Raw genomic sequence first — 22036 nt, forward strand, 5'->3', positions numbered from 1 at the left:
TCCTCAAATTTCACCTCCATTTGCTTAAAAATCACTTGACTTCATTTCGCGCGTTATCATGGTTATGTCGCGGTTGATATTCTTATTTAAACTTAAGGTATCGTTTACATTGTCATGTGCTTATGTGAATTGGTTGAGTCTGATTGGTAAGTATTAATTCCTGCTCTAGTATTTAGTTGGTAGCTTTAAAGTGCTTAGCTTTAAATGCTTAGCTTAATGTAAAAGTTGATTACTTTATATCGAAAAGTTAATTCATATCCCTGATTGTGGGAACATTAGTGCATGACAAAACCAAATTAAACTACTGCGAGTTATGATTGCAGCTTGACGCTCCAATCATACATTCTCAATATACATTGATTTACATGGTGTACAATGTATGCCAATGTCATATGCAGGCCTCAGTTACATTGTAATACATAGATTATGCCTATACAGACACGCCTATATGGGATATCAGATATAATTATGAAAAGGTGCTATGCAGGTGCACAGATGACAGCCCAATAAGGGTACTTTGGTTCCTTAGGGAATTGAAAAGTAAATAATAATCTGTTCTGTCTTTTATCAAAGTAACAGGTGTAAGTCAGTTCCTCTTTGGCGAACTGCCCAACTGCAGTGGCTCCTAAATGTTGCAGAAACTTGCAACCCGTTGTTGATCACTCCATCGATTTGGTAATTGGAGATCACAAGACGCATTCACAGTTCCACCAGTGCCTTTGGACCTCTGGGATAAAGAACATGTTCCCAGCGTGGTATAAAACCAAATGTTAACCATATCGTGTGTTTGTCATACTCTAGCCATGACTGCTGTATTCTACTGAGACTTACACACTCTTTCGGAGGTATATCAAAAGTTAACTTCTATTTAACTTCGCCATTTTAGATGTTTCGGGAGTAGGTCTATATCATGGCAGGACCGAGTCTCTAATGGAGAGATACTTCAAAGAGCCAAAATGGAGAGCGTAAGCCATCCTAGTGAAAAGCCGACTGCGCTGGGTCGGTCATGTCGTGAGGATACCTGATGACAGATTACCGAAAGCTGGTGCATGGTGAGCTCACAGGAGACAAACTACAATTACTTTGTGCTGTGTGTACTTAAGTGCAGAGAGCTTAGGCAAATTTATCTAAACACCTACGTGATATTAAATCATATAAAACTTATTTTCAATATTTTTTCAGCTCACAAAGTATTGATCTTGTGTCAAAAAGATAATGAGATTTCGATTCGGATATACGTTTTTGTTACTATGGTAATACTGGAAAGTATCATTTTTACTTCAATAATAGCGGCCTTAGCAACAACATTCTATTATTAGGGTGGAATATTGCTAAATATAAATGTTTATTTTGTTTCCTTTCCTTTAACTCGTAATGTGCAGTGCACAAAGGGTACTAGCTGAGTGGCCGGGGATTTGTTATACTTAGAACACTACCCCCGATGCTTGTCTGATCTGGTTTTGATCAAGAGCAGGCGCGGATCCAGGCATGGGCACACCGGGCCCGTGCCCCCCCCCTTTCGAGGGTCCTAATTTTTTTTTTTTTACAATTTTGTTGGAAAAAATAAAACCCTTTGTTTGGCTTTACATTTGTACATGTTTTATGGAAGATATAAATCGCAATTTGATCATGATAAACGGCCTCCCATGCCGTGGCGGATCCATGCAGGGGCACACCCCGGACCGTGTTCCCTTTCATGGTCCATGAAATGGCTTTAATTCGGCATTTATTTTTAATTTTTCCAAATACTGAGGGGTGCATCTTCCCTCAGACACCCTCCCTATATGGATAAAGAAGTACCCACTAAGGCCTCGTATCCATAGGCTGTTCCCTTGTGGCGCGTGCCCTTGTTCCGTGTTTACTTTTTCCCATGTGACCTGCCACACAGACAACGAACCTTTGTTTTGCTTAGTGGCCGCTACGGTTCGTTGTCTGTGTGGCAGGTCACATGGCACGGAACAAAGGCACACGCCACAAGGGAACAGCCTATGGATACGAGGCCTTAGGCTTCTGTTTTGGACCAGTCGCGGGGCAGGTGGAAGGGCACACTGGCGGCCCGTGCGCCCCGCCCCCTTCGCGGCTAAAAAAATGGGGAAAGGAGAGAAGAGAAGGGAATGAAGAGAAATGGAGAAGAAGAGAAAAACAATATTTGCACGTAATTGAGTAGGCCCAAACCTTCTTATCCATGTTATCTGTGATTATTTTAGGCATTGCTTGAAGGCGGGTCCTCTGCCCAAAAGCCTGTGAAATTACTGCGGGCCCGCCGATACGCAGGGCCCATCACATTTTGTCACCAACATCTGTATTAAGACGACTCAATGCTGACTTCAACATCAATCCGTGCATGCTTTAGTAGGCCTAAGTCCAATAAAGTGTAATATTTAAAATTTTGCAAATTGAGTTAAAGCAATGATAATAGTGTAAAAATATGCACCAAATGACTTAAATGGGACCTTCATTTTGCAACATTTTCAAACTTCTGAGGGGAAATAAACTGGTAGCCGTTTTCGCTTCTATTTTGGACATCCGTACACTTTATGTTTTTACATGTTTAAGCAATAATATAACCTAATAATTAGGCCTACAGTAATCATGGTAATAGTAGTGAATAATGGTATACGAGTGGCTTCAATTGGGCCTTCATTTTCACACATTTTCTAACTTCTCAGACACCCCCTGCGTATGCATAAAAAAGTTGCCATTTTCACTTCTGCTTTGGACACCAGACCCTTTATGTTTAAAGCAATAATTTACATATTAGTATAGTGAAAATGTGTCGATGAATGACTTCAATTGGGTCGTCATTTCATAAATATTCGGCTTTTTCAAATTGAAACTTAAAAAACTTACAAAATATACAATTCTTACTTCTGAGGGGAGGGGGCACATCCTCCCTCAGACACCCCTGCATGCGTATATGCATAAAGAAGTTACCCTTTTCGCTTCTGCTTGCTTCGATTTTCATTATTTAAATCAATAGGCCCCTATATTATTGAAAAATAACACTTTGATGTTTTGCAAAAGTTCATTCTACAAATTATATACTTTGAAAACGTGCTTGATTTGTTGTTGAGTTATGTACGTTTTACAAAAGTGTTGTTGTTTCAGCCCTCTTTTCAACATAACTCAAGAACCACAGGACCTACAAAAGTATATCTGTGATATTTGAATTCTTCTACACGCTTGCTATGAAATGATCAATGCAATTTTGGCCAAATCTCACTACCCGCAAGATGCTGTGAACTACCAAATCGCAACAGTTTAAAATAGTTGATTTACACAATAACAAATGACTTCAATTGGACCGTCATTTCACAACTTTTTGGCTTTTTCAAATAAAAATTTTAGACAAAACGGTCCACCAAATGGCTTCAATTAGGTTTTCATTTTGCAAAAGTTTTTCACTTCTCAGGGGGCACATTCCCCCTCAGACACCCCCTGAGTATGCATAAGGAAGTTACCCTTTTCACTTCTGCTTTGGACACCCAAACCATGGAAATAGTAGATGTTAAAGCAATGTTTACACAATAATAGTGAAAACTTGTCGACAAATGACTTCAATTGGACCGTCATTTCACAATTTTTCACCTTTTTCAAATTACAAATTTTACACAATAATAGTGACAAAATGGTCCACCAAATGGCTTGAATTAGGTGTTTATTTTGTAAAAGTTTCTCACTTCTGAGGGGGCCACATCCCCCCCTCAGACAACCCCCTGCGTCGCGCAAGCGCGACGAACGCCGCTGCCGCGCCGATTATCATAAGTGTGTGCCCTCCCTTTTCAAAATTCCTGGATCCGCCACTGAAGAGCCCAAACTCATGTGGGAAATATTGTGCACCGATGTACAGAAGTCATCTCGTTCACAAATTAATCTTCTCCGTCAATTTGCTAAGAGCAGTTCATGTTGACAGAAAATCACGTGTCATGAAATTGGGTTGTTTTAGCAATTATCAAATTACCTCATTTGAATATAAAGTGAGACATAGTGTTTAACACGTTGAGAAAATATCATAATTTGTTTATTTTCAAGAGGCTGATAGGCTTCGTATAAATCATTATCTAGAACTTGTGGAACGATACATTGTAATATTCAATTTGATTGATTGCCTTTAATAATACTATAATGTATGGCAACGAGAATACCAATAACATACTACGCTAAAAGACATGCAGCTTGTTTTCGAACGTCAAGCATTCGTTTTACTTAAGATGATATCAGCTATCGAGAACGACATCAGGTATTTTAATAAAATAAACAAGTCTTGATTGGATGCCAACGATAAATGACAAGGACTTTTAAAACTTGGTTTAAAGTCAACCAAACAGACTTACAACTTCATTTCTTAAGGACATGCAATGTTACGTTCGCGAAAGAGGATAACGCTGACTTGTCAGTCAGCAGATAATGGTTTAATTTAAACTTTTCTACGCGGACTTTATCTAGTGATGTCGTATAAGGAGCATTAAAACTTAATATTTGGCAAGCACTTATCGAATCACTTCCAAGGGATATCCAAATGAGTAAACACTTTAGATTGGACATTAAGTGGGTCTTGGTGTGTCCTTCTATATAATTAATTGAAAAAGATGCAGTAATAATATTTTCATTCGGAACCATAATAGCAGCTTGCAAAATACTAAATAGTTAACGATCAGAAGTGCTTGTTTACTTACGTAATTACAGCTGGTGCAGTGCTATCACAACCCAACTACTCCGGCTTGCTGAAGGAGTGTTGTAAAAGGGTAACATCCAAGCTTACCATTATTTATTGACTGTTGTCCAAAGTGATCATTCGGATTGATGGTGATAAGACACGAATCGCTAAATCCTTTGCACGTAACTTGCGTTGATAGATTCCAGTTTTTTCCAAGTTCGTAAGGAAACAAATAATGCTTGCAACATTAGATGAATGTAGCTTAAGAGCGACTGACATGTTACCAGGCTTGTTTGCACATAATTGTTTTAAATAAATACATACATTTATTGTAAAATATAAAAATACAGAATCAAGATTTTAAAATCATAAGATAGATTCTAACCTATGCACCTTTCGCGATTGCATGCGATTATGAATAACAAAAGAGTTGATCATGAATCTACTACTAATTGCCGGCACTTGCAACCGCTACAACTATAACATACAATAAACAATCACTCAGCTAAGCTAAGCCTGTTATTTGGCAACTTTCTGTTGCAACAAATGAGCAAGCATCTTTCCAGGTTTATCTTTCCGGCATGCGAATGCAATAGAAGATGTACATTTTGAATCAGTAAATATTGTTATGTTGTCCTACTCCGACTCATTGAAATCAGGTGGATCACATTTATTGAATAACTCGTAATTTTTGTTCCAATTTTAATACATGACCTAGACTCCACAATCTAAGTCTAGACAATATTGGCAGATTACAGAGCTTACCATAACACCCAGTTATTACCCCAGGGTTATTACCTTCAAGACTTTCGTCAGGCTTTCTTAACACCTGTGTTAAACTTGATAGATGCTCCAGTGACTTTGTCTTATGACATTAGTGAATAGTGTTATTAACCTATCCAAGCATTTGATTTTGACAAGAAAACAATATTTGCAGCTGAAAATCCCGGTGAACGTCAGCGAACATTCTGTGGGGAACACGCGCCATGCGAATTGTCGCAGTAGCAAGTTGTTGGACTACGAGTTTGTATACTTTACAGATGATAATTTTCGCTCGGGGCGAAGAAACAGCTCAACAAAAAAGCGAGAATATCAAATATAGAAAGAGTATGAGTATACAGAGGTTGATTCAATGTAATCCCATCATTCAGCATGACATTATTTGCAATGCGTAGTGCAGTTATACTGCACAGCAAACATGATTCGACCTTTGCAGTACTTAAACCTGGTTAACAGGACATTACTCAAGCAAAATCAATCGATAAAGTTTAGCCCAGCCCGCGCCCATATTCCACATTGAATGGTGGACTGCACTTATGCCCAAATATGGCACTTGCCAATCAATAATTACCCACTTGAAATCGCCTGGTTCCATCCACTGACCGAAGTTATGGACAGATATGGGAGTTAAATAAATGAAGAATTGAACTTTTGTTCACAACACTAAAGTTGCTCACCTGAAGTTTTCGGTTGGTAAGACTACAACCTTCTTACAAATCCTCGACAGAGAACCTCGGTACTTCGAAAGAGGAGTCAAAGAGGCCATTCACATCCGGGCCAACCATCCTTCTTTGAATAAGGACGGGGGCGCTACAACTTAGCAAGAGTCTACGATCCAGTTCTCACGTCACAAGTCAAGAGTCGTCAAATCGATCAACGAACTGGATCAGTCTGCTGAAGAAGGTTTTAGTCTTAACAACCGAAAATGTCAGGTGAGCAACTTTGTGTCTTGTGAATAAAAGTTCAATTCTTCATTTATTTGATTACCAACACAGACGAACTTTCATGAAAGATATGGGAGTTGCTTTTGCTGTTATTTGTCACTTACATATCAGGGAGGTACGAACATTTGCAGATGCCCCACCTACTCAGATTTTAGCCTACATGTAATATATACATTATTGCAATATTATATATTTTTGTAATTCTGTGCCAGTTATAAAGTGTAATAAATAAATAAATATAAAAAAAATCTTGATTGACAGCAAGTACAAAAAATATCCGTCAACATGGTCAAGTGGTTTAGCTTTAATGACCTTCGGAAGAGAGCGGTCCACAAGTGAGTGATAGTCACTAAAGGTTGCATTCGATTTACACAGGGAATTTTGCAGGCCATGCGTGCCCTTCCTTACTAAAACACCAAAGTGCGAATATTTCCAAACATCTAAATTAGCTAAAAATTTAGGACATGTTACAAAACTATATTTTCTAGAATTGCTGAGAGTACAAACAATATTGGCCGGTTATTTTTACGTTAACTAGGCAATGCCCTATTATGACCTATAACATACACTGTTTGTAGAGGTCACGCGTCAATAGTGAGAGCACTGTATTGTGTATAGGAAAATGAACAGTAACTGCAATATGGTAATAAAGGAGCCATTTCAACACCATTTCATATTCAAATTTATGTACAAAATAAGAACATGTAGTTTTGATGGAATATTAATCGAGGTTTTCATGTTTTGAATTGATAATTGGATAGGTATAACGTTTGTGGATACATTGATACCAAGAAAGTTAAAAAGTCTCCTTTTTTACAATTTTAGACATTGTAAATGTTTGTGAAAAGAATTAGATGAAACCAGCAAGGTTTTCTTGCACATCCATGCGTGCAGACAGCTTATCTTGTCGTATTGACCTTAGCCACATTCCAATATCTGTGCTTGACCATACAAAGCAGGAGCCCAGTGTGATATTTTCTGAAAATAAATCATGTGTTTCTCAAGCACGCTGTCAGTGGCTTTCAAAGTATTCTGGGGTTGAAGATAGCATGTTATTTGAACAATGTTTCCAGATTATGACCCAGATTAAGATTCTGTCTCACTCGTCAAACTTCAGTTTTAATCTTCGGATATCAAATGTTTCAAATGTGGAATTTAATGTTACAGTTGGATGTTATGGACATCGATTTATTAAATCAGATATAGCTTCACAAGATTTAAATGTCGTGTGAATTAAAGAAAAAATCACCAATATCAGGTGATAAAGGTATAAGCAATTCATTAAATCATATAAACATTTAAAATCCATCACAAATCAGAATTTCATTTTGTAAGCTGTATAATGAGTGTGATGTAATACCGTAAAACCTCGTCTACAACCATATGCAAGATAAATTAATACAAAATAGCCGTAAATATGCCAATATAATAGATTGGTCTTGTAATAATACTTGTTTGTATACGCTTGTATCGGTAGCTTGAATCAAACACACTCTATGGTCGACGTTTCTGTCCGTAAGGACATCAATATGCAATTCAATGATGCTCCACATCTATCTTATAAGTTTGGCGGGGTGCAGTACCGAAGGGTGCTTTAGTGATAGTGAATTGCTGAGCCAGGTCAACATACTTTATTAATATTATTATCTGTTGGACCATCCAGATGCGAGAATGCATTTAATGAAAGTACTCCTCTTTTCACGACGATGTGAGCTTTCATCATCGAGAAATCGAGGCAAGTGGTTTATCAGAATAATCTCGTATAATTTAGGTTATCAGCTCTAGTTGAATTGGCTAACACAAAAGTATACTAAACCGTTTAAACAAGCTTTTAGCACAAAATTGTATAAACAAAAAGTATAATTAAGTGTCTCGAAATGTGTCATTCAAAATACCGCAACGGCTAGTGTGACAGTTGTTCAAGTCTAATGCAAATGTTTAAAGACTACGCTTATCAGCGATATAGCTGCTTCATCATCAGGTTTATAGACATGAAGGGTATAAAACCACAATGATGAGCAAACCCCCAATGGGCAATATACGTCTTCAATGTATAAACAGGACACGTGTGATACTAGGCCATGCAAATACTATACAAGGGCAGATTTTACTTCAAGTCTTGTGGCTCGCCTTTGCTGATATTTTCCCTGATAACTTCAACATCAAATACTCTTTTCCTATTTAATTATTGTCCAAGAGCTGTAGTCTATGGACTTCCTGATGCCGCCGGGTCGATACTGTGGGTAAACAAATCCCATCGTTTGGGCAACTTTAAAGAGTTCACGTGTCAAACGCTGTTATGCGTTAAAAAATTTCGACTGGTGCGTATTCTTAACAGCAATGGCCAGCTCTGCATATTTTATGATCCTCAAATAATAGGTCTTGAGTAATTTAATACCAAGCATCCCGTGGCTGAAATATTTATTATCCAAACCTGAGGGCGCTGTATTCAAGAGTGTTCTGAATAACTGTTTTTTACATGCCTACCCCTAACGACATGGCACACATGTAGTACCCGTAAGAGGTCATTATCCCACATTACACATTTCACCTTCACTGGACAAAAATGTAATTGCCTTTAGCAGTGAACGTTACTCTCTTCAAATTAATGAGCCATAAATTTGATAAGCATAATAATGTACAATTTTATGCCTCGTGAATTGTTGCTTATCACGTTAACATAATTAAACATCCTTAACATCATTCAGAGCCGCCAATCTCCAAACGTAAAATTAGCCTAAATCTAGAAAGCCATCTCCCCGAGTACTTCTACAAGGAAATCAGGACAAATGCTAGAATACAATACAAACTGTGGCGACTCTAAAACAATAACGCTGAAGTGAGTGTTGACTGATTTATCTACATGGGTCATTAATCTACATGGGTTCAGTAAATACTGGAAGTATAAAAGTTTGAAATCAGTGGGTGGAATTTAGAGATGGTTGAACCCGGGACCTCCAATCGCAGCTGTAAGTGTTTGTCTATGTAGATCGGACAGGAAAAAGGGTAGCTTACTTCATTAAAGGAAATATGATATCTGTACTTTAAATATCATTGGGTTAGATGTAATTGTTTTTGACAATGTGGTTAAATTTGACTTTTTTTGTGAATTGGTGGAAATTATAATAATCTAATGTGGGCTGACGAGTTACTTCTGTTAAACCCTGAGTGTAAGATGTTATTAATGTAATATGCTTCTAATAATAGATATCGGGGCTAGACAATGTAGCATTGTCAGAAAACACAGAAGTGTCAACAAGTGTTTCCCTCGTCTTTTCTTTACCATTCTAACTTCATTGTCTTTCTTTTTCCTCCTGTTATTGTATGTTGGACTGACAAAATATATAACACATATCAAGAGATCAAAGCAATCAGCATGCAACAGTGACCACGCAGATTAATCTTCATATTTTATAGTGTCAGTTTTCTAGAACACGTTTTTTGTTCCTGATTTAAATGTTTTAATGAACAAATTATTCAAAATGTTATTTTTGTTCTTTTTACTACTTGTTCTTATCGTTACATTATTAAACCACAGGATGGTGTTTTGAAGCTGGATCGGCTTCATAAATAATATCAAAATTGCTTAGCTTATTCACAATCGTATATTGTTTTTGTAAGTAACATCATGCCAAATAATTGACAAATCGAAAATATACAATTCTAAGAAGAAGATATTTCTTGGTGTATATTATATTCAGATATATTTTCTATCATACTGGTCTTTAGGTTGCATTAGAATGAAACCACCCCTACACTTAATACTTTCATATGTTTGAAAACATTTACAATGACAGTGAACGTTACACGTGTCTTGCATATCGATAATAGTAATAAAATCTTACATCCTGAGGCGTTAGAATACCAATAATGAAAATATTACATAGAATATATGTGTGTCATATTTCGTGAGTGTCTGAACACAATAGTTGGAAGACAACAAACCGTTTTTATGGTGTTTCCAGCTTTTTTTCCAAATGAATCACATGAATTTGACCTGCCATCGCTTCAGGGCTATGGATGTATATCAAAGAGAACTTTGTTATATTTCGACTTTCGACCCAATTCAGATTTTGAATCCATATCAAAAATTCCCCATAATAAATGATTGTCATCTAACAGGGCCTGGCATCTAACAAACAAATACAATAGTGGTTAGTGGGTTGTAGGTGGGTGCAGAGCCTTACAGTGATTTACCATATTAAAACGTGGGATTTTTTCTGCACATAACCAAATACTTTCAAAATGCTTCCTTTCCTACAGATTACATAGTACAGAGATGAGATTGACACATATGCACTGACATTAGCTGGTGTCTATAGGGTAAACACGGATTTTGAGTTCAAGGTCATGAAGGGGTAAAATAGGGTTGATAACTGAAAATCACCTTAAAGTTCACTTCTTCCTGCATATTAAGTTCTGTGATCATCAGAATAATGCCAAAATGACTATAGCATTGGGTGCATATAGGGTTATTATCAGATTTGGTTTGAACATAGGGAGGGGTCTGTTTTGGGGTCAAAAGGGTAATATTTAAAAGTTTATCCAATTTGAATAAAAATTGTTATTTGTAATTCTAGTATGATTCAAAATATAATGGAGGTCTTTTCAAGGTCACCAGAGGTCAACCAAAGGTCAAAAGGGGGGTAAAATTGAACATTTTATCCAATTGGAATGATTTAAAATGAAAATTGCAATTTCGCAAACCAGACACTTTCTAACGGTGATTGTAAAACAATTTGCCTAACTTAACAGCCAATATAACAGAGTTAGGCACTAATGCAGGCTACTCTACACACCGTTAAAAATCATAAGATGTATAGTTAGGCAAAATGTGAGAGCATACTGCACTAAACGACAGAGTAGATCACAAGTTATTGATACTGTTACATAATCATCTTATAGACAGCTATTCATAGAAGATAATCTATGAATGTAGATTGTCCCGCTTTGGTAAACAGATAATTGTCCTTTCTATTCAGAGGTTCTATTTACTCTTGGTCAGTCATGCATGTTAATAATACTAAAGAAACTGACTTGATGCACTTTATTTAAATCCCATACAGAGTGCTTGCACGGAAGGTCATTAGTTCAAATCATCCTCCAGACACGCTCCAGAAGATATGCAAATGCATGGAGTACAAAAGAATTACTTTGATCAATACCAGTTACACAGGTGATTGGTATTGTGCTGCATGCATTTGCATGTCTTCTGGAGCGTGTCTGGAGGATGATTTGAACTAATGACCTTCCGTGCAAGCACTCTATAGCACTCTATGGCACTGACCGATTACCATCACATTATTAATTTTCTAAAGTCGGACGCCATGGTACATTTTCTATTGCAACACATTGCTATATGCTATGAGCTCTCGTATAAGGTATGTACATTTTGCTGTGTTCTTTTTATACCGTCTTTCAAGGAAAACAACAACACGATTACGCCTTATTATATTAATGTTAGAGATATGTATGTTATAAAAATCACAATAATTAACTTCATTATGACTAAAGAATTAGCGTATATGGGATCGGAGGCACCAATTTCAAACACTGCATGTCAGATAACTGTGAAGTCACTTCAAGGTCACGGCTGGACTTCGCAGCCTTCTGAGGATGCAATATATCTAGTTTCTTTCTTCTTCTTCTTCTTCTTTCTCTTCTTCTTCTTCTTCTTCTTCTTCTTCTTCTTCTTAGTCTAGCCGAGCGGCGGCTAGACTCTTGAATCCCAGTAGTTTCTTTCTTCTTAGTCTAGCCGAGCGGCGGCTAGACTCCTGTTTTTGGGCGATTTCTTCTTCTTCTTCTTCTTCTTCTTCTTCTTCTTCTTAGTCTAGCCGAGCGGCGGCTAGACTCCTGTTTCCCAGTAGTTTCTTTCTTCTTCTTCTTCTTCTTCTTCTTCTTCTTAGTCCAGCCGAGCAACGGCTGGACTCTTGCATCCCAGCGGTTTCTGCTTCTTCTTTAGTCCAGCCGAGCAACGGCTGGACTCTTGCATCCCAGTGGTTTCTGCTTCTTTCTTTCTTTCTGTCAACATTTGACACAATTGGCTCTAGCTCCCTAATTATTTGACCGATTCTAACCAAACTTGGGCAAAGGCTCCACTACCCCAGCCTTTACATTTGACATGACCCATTTGGGGTCAAATGTCACGCATGAGTAATTTTGGCTAAAAATGCGAATTTTACCAAAAATGCTTCTTCTTTTACAGATTACATGGTAGCGCAATGAAACTTGGTCATCGGCATCGACTATAGTTGGAGTCTATGGGGTAAACACAGATTTGGGGTCAAAGGTCATTAAGGGATTTTTCTGCACATAACCAAATACTTTCAAAATGCTTCCTTTCCTACAGATTACATAGTACAGAGATGAGATTGACACATATGCACTGACATTAGCTGGTGTCTATAGGGTAAACACGGATTTTGAGTTCAAGGTCATGAAGGGGTAAAATAGGGTTGATTACTGAAAATCACCTTAAAGTTCACTTTTTCCTGCATATTAAGTGCTGTGATCATCAGAATAATGCCAAAATGACTATAGCATTGGGTGCATGTAGGGTTATAACCAGATTTGGCTTGAACATGGGGAGGGGTCTGTTTTGGGGTCAAAAAGGGTAATATTCAAAAGTTTATCCAATTTGAATAAAAATTGTTATTTGTAATCCTAGTATGATTCAAAATATAATGGATGTCATTTCAATGTCACCAGAGGTCAACCAAAGGTCAAAAGGGGGTAAAATTGAACATTTTATCCAATTTAAATGATTTAAAATGAAAATTGCAATTTCGCAAACCAAACACTTTCTAACGGTGATTGTAAAACAATTTGCCTAACTTAACAGCCAATATAACAGAGTTAGGCACTAATGCAGGCTACTCTACACACCGTTAAAAATCATAAGATGTATGATGAGGTGACCTCTGACGTCAATGCCTGTCAGTATGCGCACGCATCATGACAATTTCCATTGTTTTTGCCTGACAGTATTCGCGCGCATCATATTTTGTTCAGGGCCCGTGTTTTTAAAACTCCCGCCACATCACAATAAAGGCTATTGAACAGTGTAGTGGTTGCATTGTGTTCACTCAAGCATATCGATATTACCAGTCCCTTGCCTTTGTTGGTAAACATTGAGGTCACCTCATCTATAGTTAGGCAAAAATTTGAGAGCATACTGCACTAAACCACAGAGTAGATCACAAATTATTGATACTGTTACATAGTCATCTTATAGACAGCTATTCATAGAAGATAATCTATGAATGTAGATTGTCCCGCTTTGGTAAACAGATAATAGTCCTTTCTATTCAGAGGTTCTATTTACTCTTGGTCAGTCATGCATGTTAATAATACTAAAGTCGTGTTCACACAGTCGGACTTAAATCACTTATTACCGGTCTTAAATTACGTCGGTAATAGTATCGGATATAAGTGGCAGTGTGAATTAGCGTCGGATATAACTATATCCGACGTAATGTGCTTTAAATCCGACAATTTGTTCACACAGTCGGACTTAACTTACGTCGGTAATAGTATCGGATATAAGTGGCAGTGTGAATGAGCGTCGGATATAAAAAAAATTACTATATCCGACGTAATGTGCTTTAAATCAGAAAATTTAAGGCTGAAGATGACCAGGGTTAAGAGCTGTTAAGACCGATCGAAACGTTACGTCCGGTAATAGTAATTACGTGTGGACATGCAGCACTATTGGGCTGTCGGATATAACTGTGAGTATATCACTCGCGCAAAATTTTAAGGAGATTCATAGGCGTAGATCCCGGGGGATGGGGGGGATAAATCCCCCAATATTTTGCCAGGGGGGGGTGGTCCATACAATCACCCCCCCCCCCCCCAATGTTGACGCCTGATAATGGGTTTCTGACCAAATTAACCTCATATTTGCCATTTTTTGCCCCAAAAGTGCAAATTTTCGCGCGCATTTATTCTACTTTTACACCATTATCTCATCAGTTTAGCTTCAAATAGCAAAATTTTTGCGCGCTTCGCGCACAATTGAACCAAAAACTTATTCTGTCGCTAAAAGGTGCTGGATTGACTATACTTGAATTTTTTTCCAACTCCATCCCCCCCATGCGTGATGTCATCATGGCTGCAGCTGCAAATATTAATATAAATAAACACAATAGAGGGGTCAATTGGAATGACAAGGGAACAATGGCTATCCTCAAAATTTGGAGAGACACGGAAAGTATTTCTGGGATAAAAAAAAGCTTTGTGAGGAGATAGCCACGCTAATTACATGACAAGGGGGGATTCCCCATACGGTCGGGGGAGTAGATACATGCTAAGATAAAGGCACTGCAAACTCTCCATCGCACCCTCCATGATCGGGTAAAAAGTTCAGGCGCAGGAGCAATTGACCATCCTTATTGGGATGACCTACACGAGTTTCTAGGGGGGGGGGGGAGCAAATGTAAACCCTCCAGAAGGCTCAGTGGGGGGGCATACGCCATAAGCATGATAACAGAAAGGCATGTAATTGGATTTTATAAGATGATTAGGGGGGTCCCAAATATACGGAAAGAAAAAAAAAAATAGGGGGTGTCATAAAATATTTTTGATGACCAAAATGTAGGGAGTCACAACACAACATGACTACAGATAGTGTGTTTATTCCAAAAGACTGATGCCTGTTGGGGGGGGGGGGTGCAAACGGGGGGGGAGGGTCATACAATATTTGCTGACGAAATAGGGGAGGTCGCAATTTTATTAAATTTTCTGATGATGCTCATGTAGAAAGGAGGGATTTATGACCGGTAATAGGCTTATCGGACATAACACGTCGGATATACGCTGGCGAAGTTACGCAATTTATCGGATTAATTACCATAGCAATAGGTGAAAACAATTTTGAACATATAGATTGAATACAATACTGGTCTTTTCAAAGATACTAATCTTACAGGTGCAAGTAATCATCATGATTCACCTATTGCTATTTTAGTTAATCCGATTATTACGTAACTTCGACAGCGTATAGCGCTATTGCCGACAAATGTGGACGCGCTAAGGATTAGCGGAAATATTTAATTCGATCGGACATAAGCCTAGATAAAATATTACCGGTAATAAGTGCATGTGTGAATGCTTGCACGGAAGGTCATTAGTTCAAATCATCCTCCAGACACGCTCCAGAAGATATGCAAATGCATGGAGTACAAAAGAATTACTTTGATCAATACCAGTTACACAGGTGATTGGCATTGTGCTACATGCATTTGCATGTCTTCTGGAGCGTGTCTGGAGGATGATTTTAACTAATGACCTTCCGTGCAAGCACTCTATGGCACTGATCGATTACCATCACATTATTAATTTTCTAAAGTCGGACGAAAAGGCACATTTTTCTATTGCAACACATTGCTATATGCTATGAGCTCTCGTATAAGGTATGTACATTTTTGCTGTGTTCCTTTTATACCGTCTTTCAAGGAAAACAACAACATGATTACGCCTTATTATATTAATATTAGAGATATGTATGTTATAAAAATCACAATAATAAACTTCATATGACTAAAAAATTAGCGTATATGGGATCGGAGGCACCAATTTCAAACACTGCATGTCAGATAACTGTGAAGTCCCTTCAAGGTCACGGCTGGACTTCGCAGCCTTCTGAGGATGCAATATATCTAGTTCTTTCTTTCTTTCTTTCTTTCTGTCAACATTTGACATAATTGGCTCTAGCTCCCTAATTATTTGACCGATTCTAACCAAACTTGGGCAAAGGCTCCACTACCCCAGCCTTTACATTTGACATGACCCATTTGGGGTCAAATGTCACGCATGAGTAATTTTGGCTAAAAATGCGAATTTTACCAAAAATGCTTCTTCTTTTACAGATTACATGGTAGCGCAATGAAACTTGGTCATCGGCATCGACTATAGTTGGAGTCTATGGGGTAAACACAGATTTGGGGTCAAAGGTCATTAAGAGGATTTTTCTGCACATAACCAAATACTTTCAAAATGCTTCCTTTCCTACAGATTACATAGTACAGAGATGAGATTGACACATATGCACTGACATTAGCTGGTGTCTATAGGGTAAACACGGATTTTGAGTTCAAGGTCATGAAGGGGTAAAATAGGGTTGATTACTGAAAATCACCTTAAAGTTCACTTTTTCCTGCATATTAAGTGCTGTGATCATCAGAATAATGCCAAAATGACTATAGCATTGGGTGCATATAGGGTTATAATCAGATTTGGCTTGGACATGGGGAGGGTCTCTTTTGGGGTCAAAAGGGGTAAAATTTTGAAATTTGCCCAATTCAATTGAAAATTAGTATATGTAATCACGGTAGGATTCAAAATATGATGGAGGTCATTTCAAGGTCACCAGAGGTCAACCAAAGGTCAAAAGGGGGTAAAATTGAACATTTTATCCAATTTAAATGATTTTAAAATGAAAATTGCAATTTCGCAAACCAAACACTTTCTAACGGTGATTGTAAAACAATTTGCCTAACTTAACAGCCAATATAACAGAGTTAGGCACTAATGCAGGCTACTCTGCACACCGTTAAAAATCATAAGATGTATATAAGATGTATAGTTAGGCAAAATTTTGAGAGCATACCGCACTAAACTACAGACTAGATCACAAGTTATTGATACAGTTACATAATCATCTTATAGACAGCTATTCACAGAAGATAATCTATGAATGTAGATTGTCCCGCTTTGGTACACAGATAATAGTCCTTTCTATTCAGAGGTTCTATTTACTCTTGGTCAGTCATGCATGTTAATAATACTAAAGAAATTGACTTGAGGTGTTTCATTCCCATTTTTAATTCCCATATAGAGTGCTTGCACGGAAGGTCATTAGTTCAAATCATCCTACAGACACGCTCCAACAGATATGCAAATGCATGGAGTACAAAATATTTACTTTGATCAATACCAGTTAAACAGGTGATTGGTATTGTACTACGTCATTTGTATGTCTTATGGAGCGTGTCTGGAGGATGATTTGAACTAATGACCTTCCGTGCAAAACCATATGGCACTCATCGATTACCATCACTTTCATAATTTTCTGAAGTCGGACGCCATATCACATTTTTTTTATTGCAACACATTGCTATATGCTATGAGCTCTCGTATAAGGTATGTACATTTTTGCTGTGTTCTTTTTATACCGTCTTTCAAGGAAAACAACAAGACGATTACGCCTTATATTAATGTTGGAGATATGTACGTTATAAAAATCACAATAATAAACTTCATATTACTAAAATTAGCGTATACATATGGGATCGAAGGCACCATTTTCAAACACTGTCAGATAACTGTGAAGTCACTTAAAGGTCACGGCTGGACTTCGCAGCCTTACAGGGATGCAATATATCTAGTTCTTCTTCTTCTTCTTCTTCTTTCTGTCAACATTTAACATAATTTGCTCTAGCTCCTTTATTATTTGACCGATTATGACCAAACTTGGGCACAAGCTCCACTACCCCAGCCTTTACATTTGACATGACCCATTTGGGGTCAAACGTCATGCAGGAGTAATTTTGGCTAAAAGTGTGATTTTTACCAAAAATGCTTCTTCTCCTACAGATTACGTGGTACAGTAATGAGATTTATACATTGACCTTGGCTATAGCCGGGGCCTATGGGGTCCTCACAGATTTGGGGTCAAAGGTCATTAAGGGGGTATTTCCGGTACATAACCAAATACCTTCAAAATGCTTCTTTTCCTACAGATTATATGGTACGGAGATGCGACTGACACATATTCATTGGCATTAGCTGGTGTCTATGGGGTCCTCACAGATTTTGAGTTCAAGGTCATACAGGGGGCAAAAATGGTTGATTACTGAAAATCACTTTAAAATTCAATATTTTCTGCATATTACGTGCTGTGATCATCAGAATAATGCCAAAAGGGCTCTAGCATTATGTTCATATACGATTGTAATCAGATTTGGCTTAAACATGGAGGAGGGTCTGTTTTGGGGTCAAAAGGGTAAAATTCTAAAGTTTGTCCAATTTAAATGAAAATTAGTATATGTGATCTTGATATGATTCAAAATATATTGGAGGTCATTTCAAGGTCACCAGAGGTCAACGAAAGGTCAAAAGGGTCAAATTCTAATATTTGTCCAATTTAGATGAAAATTAGTATATGTGATCTTGATATGATTCAAAATATATTGGAGGTCATTTCAAGGTCACCAGAGGTCAACTAAAGGTCAAAAGGGGTCAAATTACAAAGTTTATTCAATTTGAATGAAAATTAGTATATGTTATGTGGATATGATGCAAAATGTGGTGAAGGTCATTTCAAGGTCATCAGATGTCATTTCAAGGTCACGGCTAGACTTCGCAGCCTTACTAAGGATGCAATATATCTAGTGTTTTAAATGTTTACGTACACTCCATTCATTTCAAACACTCCACCAGCTATTTTAAGAGAAGGGCACTCAATCCAGATTTCACATATCAAGAAATTTAAAAATACTGATTTTGGTTAGATCCATTTCTTTACAAATAAGTCTCAGTAGTCGCTTCCATTGCACGTACATAAAGATGCTGAAGAATTGCCAACGCATATGCGTTAATTCACAGTTTGGATACAAACCTGATGCTCATCTGTTTTAATTAGGATGTCTTGATCGGTTATGAATTCTCGGTCTGTCAATTAAGAATGTTGGTCTCTCCGCCCTTTTGCATCCTAACGTCACCTCTACGTGAGCATATCACTTCTTTATGACACAGCCCCCAAGCATCTGTCAGAATTGATGTGAATATTTGCTTATTAGAAGCTCCCAACTCGCCGACATTGCCTGAGTGGTGTATCGATAGAAGGTTATAACCCCAATCTTGATGTCATTGGTTCAAATCCCGGAAGCGCCAAAATGTTGCGTAGTTGATATTTGTTTCTTGTTACCAACCACCAGTACAAATGCGGACAGACATGTACCGTATATTGCTTGGTGATGTATTGCTTAACATCGAATGACAGAAGAGTCTGTCTCATATAAGTTACACTAAAGTGTCATGGGTTCGCTGAGATATACACTCCATAGTTAAAATATCTTTTAGCTTTTAACGTTCAAATATCATAACCTGAAAGCATAAAGCCAAAAAAATCCATGTATCTAGATGGCAAATCAAACAATCCCGATATTGCGAGCAAACATTTTAATTTGCAGATAAATCGATATGCTATAATTTATTCTTAACGGACATTTTGAAACAAATACAAGTCCAAATTACATGCATTTTTATAAACGAAATTAAACTGTTTAGAATTGATAATATTAATTTTTAAATTTCAGTGGATTACAAAATTCTTTCAATGTTACTTTCTAGTTCAACACAATATTATTAATCGATAAAACATTGCACCTTTAAAGCATTCGATCGGCAAAATTAATAGTCAACACTTAACCCTTGTCTTACTAAGGGTGAGTAAACAAAGACCCTAAAAGATTTTAACCAGTCCACTAAAACGCTCCAATAAGTATCCATATTCGGTTCAGCAACCCGGAATCCACTCCTTGACATAATTATACAGTAAGCCAAAGAATTAAGGTACCAGTTATGATCACCCCCTGTATATACTAAACAAAGAAAGGTATGTCATAATGGAACCAGAAGCCAATAGCTGCATCCTTTAGCTCGAATTTAAGACCTCATTCATTGAAATTGTTCAAGAAATAAAAACACGACGATCCAAAAACCCAAGGAAGATGCCAATTTAAAAGTTGCAGTTTGCTCCATTGCATGGCCTATTGATTTGTACACAAGCGTTCGCTAACAAGAAAACTTGCGGCGTGCTTCCATTGATTATCACGTTAAAACTAGCGTTGTGCTTTCATTGATTAGAACACAAAAAGTGCAACTTTTGATTTCGTTTCTTCATTAGGTTTTAGATTACCGTTTCTTTAATTCTTAACCAATTTCAACAAATACGGTCTTAAATCAGAGCTACAGGTATTGCTTGTTTTATTTGACACATTTGTCTTTATTTAGGATATACACATGGATGAACACAACTGGTACCTTTATTCTTTGGCTTACTGTATACAGTACTGTATAAAGTGTAATTATAATCGCTATGGTATTTTTGTCCGACTTATTTGCATTTGACCTACCACTTTATCCAGGGGATAGGATGGCTAAACCATGTTGGTATGGGAATTGGTGAAGAGGCAAGTAGATATTTATATTCAGATTAGAGCAGCAGTGTCAAATTTAGCTAAAATTCTGCAAAGTTTGTACGATTTGTTGGCCAAAAAATGTTAACGTGTCTTGTGTGTGTCTAAGTTATTTTCGAGGGTGCACCCACATTATGACATCACATGACCCTTTTGTGGATCTGGTTGGTACTTATTTTGGTATCGCACGATAGAGGAGACCATATCAAATATATTACGCTAAAAAGTATCCGAACGCGTAAAACAAAAACTATTTCTTAAAGACAATAAAACTCAAAAGAAAGTAGTCGATAGATATTTTGTTCTGCGTACTTCAGCATTCGGCACGATACAAATTTATTTTCCAAACTCACAGCAATTTAAATTAAAAAAAGAGAGCTTTTCAAAAGATACAAAAATACTTGCACAAATGACACAAAAAAGCACGTTTCTAGAATTTATCAGTCTATTTAATGTCCGAGGAAAACCATTTTGCCCCATCTATTAGAAAACCCACGCATGCTTCAGCTAAAATCCAGCTATATCAACCACATAATATCGAATTATGTTTTACCTGGAAAATGTATAAATGAAAGGATATGATTAGATCGTTTCTGATTGTAAAAATGTATTTGTGTATACTGCGGATCTACATCCAAATGCGCAATTTGTAACGGACAATGGTCCAAATGAATCACAATTATTCCATGCATTATTTACCTTATTGAACGAATTATTCATAAACACATTCAAATGGTTTCCACCATATCATTCAATGCGTGAAATGCTTCTGTAACTGGCAACGATTATGTTCGGTGGGTGAGGGAGGGGAAAAGGCTGGTTGGTGTGGAAATATAACCAGTAAGTGATTGAATTTGCATCATTTTATTAGGGACTGTTACAGTGTATATGTATAACTTGCGTGAGAATACAGGCACTGGATGGGATGTTACGTACATTTAGTCAATAAGTAGCCATAATAGGACGATTACTTCTACTTCAACTTTTCCTTATGACTTTAAACAAACAGTGTACTTCGCTTATATTTATAAATGCGCTTTTATAAATACGCACGTAACCCATGGGCACCACATACCAAGACCAGCAAGCGTGACCAAATCCTCATGTATTGACCACTATACAGAAAAGAATAGGAACTCTGTAGATAAATATCATCAAATTTAAGTATTAATTGAATAGCAAAATTATTACATATGGGGGATTCCGAATTTGTAATATGTTATCAAAAACAACATTTTGAAAGAATTTGACGACGGAAAAAGATGTTCAACGACGGAAACCTTTACAATGTTGAACAAAATAGACACAAATTTTGCAGGACAGTAGTCTCATGTTGTTCCGCCTTTGCATTCAAATCTATAGGATGACGACCCACTGTGTAGAAAGTAACTTCGAGACTTACTGTCTAGAAGATGTTATGGCAGCGCGGAGGTGGTCACGTGCGTATTTATAAA

General features: G+C 37.3%; 1 protein-coding gene across 2 annotated transcripts in view; it reads left to right on the top strand.

Annotated features, from left to right (window-relative positions):
- The window catches only part of LOC140151558 (G-protein coupled receptor 54-like), a 191755-nt gene that overhangs the window by 136191 nt on the left and 33528 nt on the right, over nt 1-22036 (top strand). The window lies entirely within an intron of this gene.

Source organism: Amphiura filiformis, chromosome 4, assembly GCF_039555335.1.
Source record: "Amphiura filiformis chromosome 4, Afil_fr2py, whole genome shotgun sequence".
NCBI lineage: Eukaryota > Metazoa > Echinodermata > Ophiuroidea > Amphilepidida > Amphiuridae > Amphiura > Amphiura filiformis.